We start from the raw sequence: 14,126 nt of genomic DNA, 5'->3' as shown, positions 1-14,126 counted from the left end.
TTTGATATGCGTAAAAAAATAAGACAAATATGGATAAAATAAAAAAAATATTTGTGTTGTTATTTATTAGTTTTTTAACAAAATATTTTAAATAAAATAATTTTAAAAATTAAAATAAACAAATTTAATGAACGGATATTATCGAAGGGTTTCAATTTTTGATGGATCCTTTCGTTGAGATCTATAGCTTTCGAGGTTTTTAGGATAATACTACATACTTGAATATATTATTAAAAATTATTTAAGGTATTGAATATATTTAAATTATTATATGTATTATAATATTCAAAAAAATATTTAAAAATTTTAAAAGTATAATATTATTTAAATTTTATATATAATTTGCATTGGAAAAATTGCAATGGAAATAGTTTAGACAATGAACAGTTTAATCTACTCTTTGCAAGGTTAATTACTAAAATAAAAACTAAAATATGAATTAATTTTAACTACTTCACATAAAATAAGATGTTAGTCTTCTATTTTTTTTATTAAAAATTTATGAAATTGAATATCATTGTTAAATTACTGACTCAATTATTCTAAGATTATATCCGTGGAGAATTAATGAAGATCAATTATTTAATTTGTGTGGTAATTAATATTAACTAACTTTTCAATATATATAAAATTTAATAATTAAATTACAATAAATCAAAATTAATTACTTCAGTTTCGGATGAAATTAAGAATGAAATGTCACGTATTTAAACTTTTAAGTTTTTATTATACTCTAATTTGATTTTGAAAAAGTAAATCCCACGCGCCAAGATAGAGATGTTGATAAATAGTTTGCTCAGAGGAGGGGTTGAAAAATTGAAAGAGGTCATAAATGGAGGCATAGTTAATAGGTCAAAGAGCTGGATAGAAAAGGCAATCTACCTGAATAGCCATTAAACTATAGGATAAGTTCTATTTTGACCACTCAACTAAAAAGTTTCAATCACGATATGACATTTAAATAAATTTATATAATTTCACATTTAGTTTTTATTATTTACATATTATATCAACTGAATTATGATTGTAGTTTAATTCAATGTTAGCGTCTAATTAGAAAAAATAAATAAATGGAATAAGAATGGTAAAAGAAGAATTCGAGCCTAATCAAATTGGGAAGCTAAACACATAACCATCGAATCAAAACCATTATATGATGGCTATATGGCACATATCTTAAGTTGCATCTTAATGTTTGAAAATATATAGAACATGGGTGAGAGAGACTAGAACTTGAGACTTATGCGGTCAGCATTCTTGTTAAAAGTTAATAGTTAGTAATTTAATTGATACGATAATTTAAATAGTTAAGTGACTTTATTGAAAAATATTTTAATTCAGTAGTCTAAATAAAACCTACTATGTAGTTAAGTGACTATTCATGTTGTTTATCCAAAAAAGTTATAAAAGGCCACAAGAAAGACACTCCTTAATTGTGCCTGGAAAAGCGTGCCACCATCACCGTTGGATCGATAAATAAAGCAAGGCAAAGCTGACACCTGGACCTTAATATCTTTTGTCAACGCCAGGTTTCCCGAGTATAATCCGCAACTCTTGACTTTGGCATAATGACAAATATACCCTTTAAAATTTCACAATTGATCACTTTGTTCCTATTTTTTACGGTATTTTAGTGTAACATTTCAATTTTGATCAAAACAGATTATGTTGGATTGAAGTCGTTAATTAAATAACAATCAACTCATGTTATTAATGTAATATTTTTAAACATGTTTAATTAATAATATAATATGTGTCATGTTTCTTAAAATGATGACGTGACAAATATCAAATCATCTAATGTGATATGTACCACATCATCATTAGACTTATATAAGAATGTCATATCAATAATATGAATTGATTGTTAATTAATAGTTTTCATGAAACATAGTATGTTTCGACCGAAAAGTAAAATGCTAAAAAAAGGTGTACATTGACCAATTGTACAAATATTAGGGGTAATTTTATCATTATACATTTTATTTATTTATTATTTTAAATATATTAAGTGAAAATATGGATATGTATAATCAATTTACTAAATGACCATGCCAATGAATGGATAAAATTTGTATTTATTGTTTTTTACAATTTGTAATTTTTCAAAACTTAGGGCCCTAAAATTAAAATAATCTATTTTGTACAAAACATAATATTGAAGAAGCGAAATTTCCAATTCAAAAAAGCAAAATATTGATCCTTTTGTTAATTTGTGTGAAGTAGGTTAGTACAATTTATTACGCTACACTAAAACTTCCACCGCCTCTCTACTAATTATTATTAAGGTAAACTATTTATTTGATCACTCGTCTATTACTTAATTTTTATTTTGGTCATTTAATTATTATTTTATTCAAAATCATAACTAATGTTATGTTTTGATTCTAATATGGTCACCACGATTAAAAACCTAATGGTGATATCAATACGTCATCGTTATTTTTTGAATAAAACCGAAAATTCATTAAATGTCAATAGTGTCAAGAATTACATTGTTTTTTTATACATTCTGGTTCATCATGAAAAAAACATAAAGAATGGTCCTCGACAAAGTCCAATGAGCCAGAGTGTACGTCACCCGATTTGTCTCACGGTCGACGTATTGTACTTTGATGTTCGGTGCCCGGCAATTGAGCAACAATCTTACAACCGAAATGTCTTCATGTTGATTCGTCAAGCGATTCACAACTGACATAGCATCCCCTTCTATTATCGCCATGTGAATGCCTTATGTGAAGGTCATTGCCTCTGCCGATTCTGCCGTATGTGCATTATCCAGTTTTCGCGCCATCCTGCCAACCACTATCCCATGTTGATCGCGAGCAACAATACCAATGGTCGTAGCATCAATGTTAGCGATGAAGGCACTGCCAACATTGATTTTAATCGTGTTTTTCCCCGGTTTACCCCACTTCTTATTTCGATTCCAGAGGGGGTAATAGTTGTGATACCCAGGACCTCTTTGTACTCGTTGCCAAGCATCAAAGTTGTGTTAACCACCTCATAATCCCTCTGTCACTCTATCGTGAATCCATCTGTTGCGACAGTTCCAAATATTCCAAAGGAGCCCCACGTACCGTGCAAAACCATCTCTATCCAGTTTCGCTGTTGTGCCTTCAATCCATTCCTTGCATATTGAGGTCCTTGAGTTGATGGTTGCTTGGTCTAAACCGGAGAGCATCAGAATATCTTATGCAAGCTGACAATCCCTAGGTGAGTGAACCACCGCTTCAATCCATCGGTGGCACATTGATTAGGTAATGCTACAACAACATTAAAAAAAATAAAAATATTACACTAACATCTTTGTTATTTTTTAACGATGAATAACCAAAACATATACTAAATAACAAGTGTGTGATAAAATATATAATTTATTCTTATTATTGTGATGATGTTGTTACTGCTATTAATCATAAAATTTAATTATTTCTTATTTTCGTTATTTTATGTTTAGATTATTTCAAATTATTTTTGATTTTGTATAACTCGAGTTTATTAATTGAGATTTTAAAGTCGAATCACTTCAAATTTATCACTTAAGTTTTCTCAATATGTGTATTTGGATCCATTTTGGATTTGAATCATTTTAAATTTATGTTATATTTTATTTAAAATTTTGTAAAATTCAAGTTAAATTTAAAAGAAGAAACTAGACGGAGCTCTCTTCTATTGATGTAATAAAGTTAATAAGCAAAAATTAAATTTGAGTCGCCTTTGTTTATTTTAGAAAAATAAAACGAAAATAAAAAGGCTAAAACTTTATAGGAAAAAAATCTTAGGTTACATATTTTGGTATATGGACACGTGGAAGAAAAATGCTTGTCACATGAAAACTAAAAAAAATCATACATGTGATGTCTCATGAGACAAAGTTAAATGGTTTTTAGTCACATAATATAATTGAATGACGTCAACACGTCCACAAGACAGTTGGATGGAGACTAAGTGATTAGGAACTATATATTTAAGAAAATTAAATTGTAATCAATTATAGTTTTAATTTTCCCTTAAATTTAAAATTTACTTGTTATACTATAAATCGATATAATTTGGTATATTAATTTTATAATGTAATCAATTGATTTAAATAATTGATATTATTAATTATTTTTATTGAGATGTTTATTTTTAAAAAAATGATTTTAGAAAAATTATTAACGAATGATATTAAAGATATAAAATGATCTATTTATATCAAATTAAAGTATGTGTATTAATTTTTAAAAATATTTCATTATTTATTTAAAATAATTCTTTTACTTTTAAAGACTAAATATCTCTAGTAATTTTGAAAGCTGGATTTCCCACTTCCATCCAAGAATTCAAAGCCTCCATGATTTGAGTAAACCTTGGGTAAAATGCTAAGCCACCATCTCCTTATTTTATTTGTTCTAGAACTTTATTCAAATCGATTAATCCAATAAGAAGCATTCTATTTATAACTTTATTATTTTTTTAATAATTTATTAATTTATCGATCTATTGAGCGACTAATCCAAAAAAACACTATATTTTTATTTTTAAATTTAAAAACATCAAATATATATTTAATTTGAAAGGAAAATACGTACCTTATCATGTTCTTTTGGCCTTGGTTATTGAATGTTTCTAGAATTCAAAACATTATATAGTCAGATATACACTTTTATATCATATGAAAATCAATCTATTTTATTATCATCAAATCACCTCAAATCTTTAGTTTGACCAAGTTTATATCATTAATTAACTTATTTTTCTTATATTTTACTAATAATATATATTTTATCGAATATTTCTTGTTTTCTTAATATTCATAAAGAAGAATATATCTTGGTTTTTCTTTCTTAGATTTCCAAATGAATCTTCAAAGTCGTATAATCTTTTGGATGCATAATTTTTATAAGATGAAAGGAGATTGTATAAGATCGAATCTAAAATTTAATATTAATCAGAACTTAAATGATGTGTTGTATTGTTATGTTTAATATATAATTCTTTTAATTAATAAACTTTTTGGCATAATTTTCACACTTTAATTGATTGCTGTTATATTTGCCCATTCTAAGCTTAGTGCCTTACATAATCATGGCATCGAAGACTATAATTAATCTAATTTGACTATTAACCCAAACTTTGCCTCTTTTCTTTACCCTCTTCCAAGAACATGAAATTATGCATATATAGAGAGATTAATTTAGAATTTTGAAGCCAAGTGGTTTCAGTCTTAAATTCAAGCAATTACATCTGTAACACGTCGTCAATTGGTTAAAAGAATTTGGAACAAATAGTACATTGGAATCACCGTAGACTACTAAAAAATTATCAACAACGGAAAGAGTATAGAGATTATTTATAAATCGAATTTAAGATTAGTGTCAACCGAAAATTTAGATATTAAATCTCTTGTTATTTCATATGTATTTAATCGATTAATAGTGTATGTTTGACTGATAAACTGATAATCAACTTTTATTATCAAAATTATTTAATATTATTTTCCAATAAATAGAAAAAAATTAAAAATGAAGAGAATAATAGGCTTAGTTTGGTTTGATCTTGACTTGAAAAAGAAGGAAAAGGAATCTAAATCTTAGACCAAAATCCTTCCTTGATGATAAATTAAGTTGAAAAAAAAAGTAATATAATACTTAATTACCAAGAAACATATAATGGGTGTTCTATGACTGATTCATCAACCTTAATCTATTACAACAATTCTAGAAGAAAGATAGTGGCATGATTCATTGTTTCAACTAGGTGGACAATTAAACAAATACACATTACATACCATTGTAGTTTTGGGTGCCTTCAATTTGATTTTAAATATACAGGAGTTAGGATAATGATTTGATAATTAACTTTGATTATTTAGTAGTTAATTTCGCTTTGTTTGTTTGTTTTTGTTTCGAGCTGGTATTGGAGTTTAGTGATTAGTGGGTGTTTTCTTTTATTACCATGGTGGACTTTTGTCTTTAAAATTTTGATGTAATAACCACGATATGTTTAAATATAATTAAACAAGCTTGTATTTAACACCTTGACATATTAAAAATAACATTAATATACAAATTGAGAGATGCTATGCTGACTCATACTGCTGTCTGCTTCATTGTCTTTTCTCTTCTTTCTATTTGGCATCATTTCTTTCTTCCACAAATCTTTTTAGGGTTTTGGAGATCCATTTAGTTTATTTTTCTCTATAACCCAAAATTGTGAGTCTTCTATGATCTCTATATATAAAGACGTGGTTTAGAGAGATTTTAAAACATATTAATGGTCTGCTTATTTAAATAAAAATTATTTTTGAAAAGTGAATTACACTTTTTTAAAATAACTTATAAAATAACTTTTTTTATATTGAACTCGTCAAATGATTTTAATGACTAAAGAGAGTGTTGTTATCTCTTAAAATATGCATTGTCATTGATTAAGAAAGATTTTGAACAGATAATATTTTATAATCGCTTTGACTATTAAAAAAATTACTTTTTTTATGTTTAGACTTTGGATAGTGTCTGTTTAAATGCCCATTAAATATATATTTCAGACATCTAAGAACAACTAAGTTCAACTTGTTTGAATCTTACTTTTTAAATTAATTATTAGTATCTAATCTATTGATTGACTAGTCTATATCGTGTTTTGTAAAGATTCATTCTAAGGACTACTGTCTCAGCTCAATTTACTCCATTTACAATCACTATAATTCGAACCCCTTATCTTACGTAAAAAATATAATACCTCATCCATGTAATAACTTCCAACTCTTCTTACACAAATTAAATAAAACAAAAAAAACATTTTTCTTTGCAGATTTAACAATGTAAAAAATCATTATCACATGAAGAAACAAATAATTGGTAAAATAAAAAGGTCACCCTCCCTCTTTTACTTTAAAAAATACTAGTTTTGTGGTAGTGGTTTCAAACTAGACAAGCAAAAAGGGGATTCAAACAATCTTTTTATATAATTAATTGAAGAAATTGGGTTCAAAACTACAAAAAAGAATGTTGAAGTTCTGATTAAGAAAAAGGGTAAACCTAATTTGCAAGAATATAGAATTTTGGTGTCAAAGTCTTGGAAAGAAAGATATATTAAACGAGAGAATGCTAGCCACGAGTAAACACGTAATCCAGAGAGAGTTTGAATGTAGAAATTAAAAGTAAATTTAATGAAATAAAAAAAAAAATAAGAGAGGCAAGTGAGCCACCACCATGGTCATTGTCATCAGCTATCAAGATCGCCACCACCATCTATCTCCCACTAGTGTGAGAATAGGGTATATATATATCTTTGAAAATAATTTTGAAAATTCATCGATTTTCTGTCAACTAAACACTTTCGTATAAATTCTTTAAATTATCATAACTTTCAAGAAACATATATCTTTCAAATCAGTTATAATATTGTTATCTGTAAATCCTCAATGTTCCCTGTTCTCAACCATTTGTGATAAGTCAATTGATTGCGTCTTTAAACCAACCTGATTGAATTGATGAGAAAGGGAAAACACGCGACCACTCGAGTGGCATCTTGTCTGTCTCACCCTAATCTAGTGCCGTGGGATAACATCTTGTCTTATGTGTGCCACCATCAATACCAAAATAAATAAAGAGGTTTGACATACTGTTTTCCAAATCATAAATAAAATGAAAAAAAAAATCTATCGTTTTTTCGAATGTTGCAACATGCTTTGATCACGTCATTGTTGGTAAATTCCAACTATAACTCAATTGCTTTGACGTTTTGGTTATATGTCTTCAACTTTCTTTTATTCTATTATATCAAAAGATTTACTAGTAAAATACCAACATCTTGGGATTGATTTGTTTTAACTGACCCAAAATTATTTTCTTTTCTTATGACCAATTCATCCACTCATAATTCAAATAACATTTCAAATTGAATTGGTCATGAGACCCCGATATCAAATGTTTATTTCTTTTCTGGTTTAGATGTCGGTGACATTATTTTATGTCTTGAAGCAAAACATGGTATCGACTTGAGAAGAACGTTGATAGTTGAAGGAAGGACGACAAAACATATTTTCATTCGAATAAGATCATTATGAAACCCTAACCCCAACCCCTCTTCTTACTCTAATTATAAAAGGGTCCATTTTCATTAACATAGAACCTAATTCGAAACTCATTAAAAAACCTCAGAGATAAAAGGAATTGTTATTTGCCTGCACAATGTATGTACATTTATTGTCAGTTGAATAATAATTTTCTTCCATATTCATCTGTTCTTAGTTTAATCTCTATCATGATTGGACCATCAAAAGAGAAAGGTCCAAAAGGGGTAAACCTTCTTTGTCTATTAGTTACTTTGGGCCTATAGATTAAAACAAGAGTCGACTATGGCTGGTAAGGTTACTTTGGGCTTAAAAATGAAGACAAGGGTTGATTATTTTTTTATAATATTATTAATAAGTTTAAATTAATAAACATTGAATTAATTAAATTCAATCAATAATATATTTATAAATTAGTTGAAAACTAAGAATAATGTTCTAAAAACTAGTGAGGAAATAATTCCTTATACTAAATTAACCGGTTAATTTTTTTTAATTTATTTGACTATCTTATTTATTTTAGCATTTTATTCAGTTCGAATACCAGTTCTAAAAATCTAAATTAAATATAAAAAAAATTATAGTGTGGTGGAATTAAGGATGGGCATGGGATCCGAACCCGACGGGTTCCGGGTCGGGTTTTTTTATAAAAAAAAATTCAGGTTCGGGTCAAGTTTTTTAAATATGATGTTCGGTCGGGTTGGGTCGGATTCGGATTTAGAATAAAAAATACCGACCGGAAAAAATTATAATTTTACCTTATATATTCAGGAATAATTACAATAATACCCCTCTATATATTATTTCTTTTAATTAAGTCACTGTTTTTATTGAATAAAAATAATATTTTTTATTATTTCTGGTCGGGTCGTTTTTTAAGTTATATATTAGGTCTGGTTGGGTCGGGTGAAATCTTGTTTTGGTCGGGTCGTGTCGGGTCTCGGGTGGAGGGTTCCTTGATCTCAGGTCGGGTCGGGCGGACCAAAAACCCGACCCATGCCCATCGGAAATGATCACATGCGGCAACCTTAATATACAGTTAAAAAAAGATACTACCGATTTTGTTATTATTTAAATAACAAAACCGGTAAAAAATTACTGAAAATATTATTATTTCTACCGATTTTATTATTGTTGAGCGCTTTATCGATTTTGTTAAAAAACATTGATGTTTTAAGTAAAAATAACAATGTTTTAAGTATTTTTTTACCGATTTTATTATTTAAATAATAACAAAACCAGTAACATTTTTTTAACTATATATTAAGGGTGTTGCACTGTAGAACTTCCTCATGCCCATTCTTAGGTAGGATTCCTTTTATTAGGAAGATGAGACAAGTTGGAGCACCACATTACTAATTTTTACATTATGCTAATGAACACGGGAGCGGATGATGATTCCCCCTACCTATATCCAGCGGATGATGATTTTTTGTTTGATTTTTACATTATGCTAATGAACATTTAGATGGATTTCGTGGAAAACCAATTTGATGAGAATAAAAATGAGTGAAATATAAATATTTTTATATTGATCTTATCATGAATGGCGATCGATAATGAGTAAATATTGGCTCCAAGTGGTGGTCGGAAAAGTTCAAACCCTAAAACTAAATTTTTTAAAATTTAGTGGTAAGATCGATATATACTAACATCATTTTGAGGATCAATAGATGTGCTAAAACGATGTTGTTTTGTCTACGTTATCAAAGTGACAATTATCCATTTAAGTCATCACGTCATTAAAATTTAACAATCCAATGATATAATTGAAACCAAAGTTCAATATTATAATTGGATTAATTAAAAATCTATTGATATAAACCACACACCGCCTAAAGTTCAGTGATAACTTATGTAATTTATGTTTTTAATATTAGATAAATAATAAATTTTGGTTGATATATTTGATCGTGTCAAAATCATATATGAATAGAGAATATAGAGGCATTTCTGTTATAATTCGACGTGATCGGTATAGATTAGTAGGGACAAATGCACAATTTTATATTACGGAAGACGAATCTTTAAAATTTTAGAAGGGACAAATTTATAAAATTTCAGGAGGACAAATTGATTTTTAATAAAAAATACATATAAAAATATAAAATATACGATAATTTTAAATTTTCAGAAGGAGACTAACCCAATTTATCCCCTTAGTCCATCCATGTAAATAAGGTCATTAGATCTTACTCTACCTTTGAAAAATGTACGCATATGATGTATGTTGCATTTTATTGAGTGAATAAAAATATTATAGATGAATTATAATATTTTTAATTTTATCTTTTAATTTTTAAATTATTTTTGATAAATTATAAATAGTGTGATGAAAAAGTAATTTATATGAACATACTATCATTATAAATCCATATAAAAATTATTAAAATAACATAAATGATCCATAAAAATATTATTTTTATTTTCTTCTTTCTCCATTTTATTTCTCTATTCTTCTGCTCAAATCAATTCAGATTTTAATCTTCGTCCGTCATGATCGTCCATCACACCATTCGCTATTTTGATCACAGTCGGCTATTAACCTAAATTTTTATTTTTGAACTCATTTCACTCTCTTGAATGATTGGGAATGAGGTGATAAAAAAATCTATATAGGTATATATATATTCCTTACACTTGCATTAAAATTCTAGTCATTTTTAATTATTTTATTTAAAATTTATATAAAATAAAATAATAATAATAATAATATGAACCAAGTGAATTAAGTGGTTAAAAAATTTATTATTTTTCTTTGAAGTTCTCGGTTCGAACACCACAACATATGTAAGGATATGACCGATTAGTATTAAATAATTGAAAAATCTTTGAACAAATACTATATTATTTTCACCTCAGATTTATCAATAATAATAATAATAATAGTAATTTAAGAGAACCCATGAAACGCCTTTAATGATTAGAGAAAATATTATTTTTTTTCTAAAAGTCTCAAGTTCGAATAGCAAAGTATGTGTGAATTATTAATGACTAATAAAAATTTTAGACATATATTATCTTGTAATCCTCTCAAAATATTCACTATATATACATAATTTAAGAGAATAATATTTTAATTAAATTTCGATCTACTTAACTAAATTAACACTTAATTACTTGTGTTTTTAAATCTGTAATAAAACTAAACCAAATTGAAATTTGATTCAATCAAATTCTATTACATACGTTCAGAATTTACCTCAAACTAAGATCAATTTTAATTACTCAGACTAGCTAAACTGGTTGGTCAGATTGCACTTCAAACACCCAGATGTTTTATTCATGCATAGAGCTAAATAAAGAGGTTATGCTGCACCGATACACTGATTATCCACAATTTTATACAATTATGCATTTTTAATAGTATAAAGTATTATTACGACATACACAGATGAGCATCTTCCTCCAGAAATTCAAAAGAAAATGGCTTCTTTTGCAGCCAATAATAATTCATCTCACTGTGTAAGGTATCCAAAAAAAATCAGTAATTTGGAGTTAAAAAAAAAGCTCATACCAATAGATACAATACTATACAATAGAGAGCAAGAATGCAGCTTCGCGCTCGGAATATCTGACCCTCAGAATTCATCCCCTCATGAAAACCCTCCGGCGATGAAGCTGGGCTAATTAACCAAGCAGAATTCTCCCGTGACGGTGATAATTCCGGCGGCTGAACAGTTGTCCACAGCTTCGGAATTACCCCCGTCGAATCTTTCCCAAAATCTCTCTGGGCAACAAAACCTTGGAAACCCCGAAAATGGCAACGGGATTTTGGTCGAAAACCGTTTGGGTAACAGACGATTGAACGATTCCCGTATCTATAGCAACGGATCCGTTGACTCGAGAAATGTTGAGAGTGAAGCTCCCAGCGCCGTTATCCTCAGTCGCTAGTGTGGGTTGAACCGGGTTCACGATCGACTCCAGCGAACCCAATGGGTAATAAGAATGGAGCACGTGGAATTTTAGAACCACTGATTTCTTATCAGCCGGAAGTGACTGCAATCTCACGTTTCCCGGCAGATCGCCGAAAGCACCGTCGGTGGGGACAAAGAGTGTGATCCCAGCTCCTCCTTCGTCGGCTTCGAATTCATCGACGACGCCAAAGCGGCTAACATTGCAGCGGCGACGTTGAAATTGTGGCCGTCGATCAAGGCTTCGGTAATGTTGAGGCCGAGGGGAGGGCGGGTTTCGGAAGCCATTAAGTTGAAGTCGTACGGGACTATGAGAGAATTAACCGCGAGGATCGTGATATTGTACGGCAGCGTTTTGATTAGGGACAAAACGCTGGCTTTTGAAGCGGAGTCAGGGGAGGGTGATTGGATTGTAATGGCGTTGGTTAACGGATTGCGCGTGATGTTGACGGCGCCGAAGTTGCCAGGGGCCCGGCCGGTTGTTTGGAGTAGGGTGGTCACGAGGATGCCGAAAGGCGGGATCTGAAGGAGGTCGGTCCAGGAGAAGTATTGTAGGAGGATGTGGTAGCGGAGAATGTCGCCAAGTGAGGAAGGTGGGAGGCGGAGAGTGAGGTCGGAGAAAGGATGAATGGAGAGGTAGGTGTTTGGGACGGCGAGTAGAGTGATGGGATATTGGCGACGCGTGAGGTCAGAGGCGACGGAAGTGGAGCTGAGAAGGGAGGAAAAGGATGTTAAGTTCTGGAAAGAGGAGAGAATGGAGGTTATATTAAGATCAGTAACGGCAGTGGGTGAGGAGGCGGAGGAGGACAGAAGGAGGGAATAAAAGAATGTGAGATGGGCAATATGGGAAATAAGGAATGAAACTGCCATGCCTTCAAGCTCTCTCCCTCTCTGTCTTTTGCAGAGTTTGAGAGTGAAAGGAAAAGAAAGAATGGGTGGACTGTGAGGAGAGAGGCTTCTTCAAACAGTGAGCGAGTGAGAGTATGATTTGATTTTATGGATGTTTTACAACAATTCCAGACTATAAATATTAATTAAACATTTATTTTATAGGAAAAATATTCTTGTATGGGTATAGTATTGCCAATTTATTATTAAAAAGGAAAATAGTTTCCAATTCTATTCAAATCAGCTCCTTTTTTGTTTTTGTTAGCTGTATGCTCAGTAGCTGCAGGTGCCTAGCCTGAATTGCTAAGACTTAGGCTTAGTCATCAACATGACACGGTTTTAAGTCCCACCAAAGCAACGATATTTTCAAAAAAAAAAAATACCTGTATGCTCAGTCGCCGCTCTAATTTGAGTGAAGACACGTACTGTTGTTAAGAGGAGGTTTTATAAATGGAAATTACTAAAAAAGGAAGAGCATTATGTACAAGTTTACTGTCCTAACCACAGCTTGATCTTTGTAATAACTTCAGACAGACAGACTCCTCTGGATTATGTTAATGTCACGTGTCCTTTCAAATCATTTTATATTATAATATTATCTTAACTTTTCTCAACCCTTCAATTAGACCCTCCTATCATTTTTATAATAATATATTATTAAACAAAATATATATTATCAAATCTTATAAAAAGTTAAAAAAAATAATTAATAAATATAAAATAATATTATTAATGAAATAAGTCGATTGTTGACGATCTATCCTTTTAATTTAGACAAAAAGTTGAGAATGATGATAAAATCGTCATCCATCAACGTTTCTTTATAAAAGGAAACTTTGAATAAGAAAGAAGAAGGGGAAAAAAACAAAGCCTCGCCCTCATAATTTAGGAGAATTTGTAATAGTTTTATCTAATGTTGCAGGTATAGGGCTATTAGAATTGTTCATAGTGCAATAAGATAAATAGATCTAGTGGTCCGATATTTAGATTTCAGACTTATAGGTTGTTCAAGTCTTTTAGTAGCGACCTTTTAAGTGGAAAGGCGTGAGCTTTGAGTTGTGGACATCTCTAGTAAAACTGAGATGGAGTAACTATTATTTTTCTAATAAAATTACGGGGATCAATAATAGACTTTGACTCAATAAACTAATAATCATCCTTTTGAATAAGACTTAATTTTAGAATTTATGCAATAAAATGAACATATCAAATTAAAATGTTTGGACTAAATCCATAACATACATATAATATATGGACTG

General features: G+C 29.7%; 1 pseudogene; it reads right to left on the bottom strand.

The window, feature by feature from the left end:
* Nucleotides 1–11,474: 11,474 nt before the first annotated feature.
* On the bottom strand, nt 11,475–12,898 carry LOC120198833 (annotated as a pseudogene).
* Nucleotides 12,899–14,126: the final 1,228 nt, after the last annotated feature.

This window comes from Hibiscus syriacus, unplaced genomic scaffold (assembly GCF_006381635.1).
Source record: "Hibiscus syriacus cultivar Baekdansim isolate YM2019G1 unplaced genomic scaffold, ASM638163v2 tig00004810_pilon, whole genome shotgun sequence".
NCBI lineage: Eukaryota > Viridiplantae > Streptophyta > Magnoliopsida > Malvales > Malvaceae > Hibiscus > Hibiscus syriacus.
Note: the sequence above shows the minus strand (reverse complement) of the source record. Positions and strands in the feature narration are given on the sequence as shown.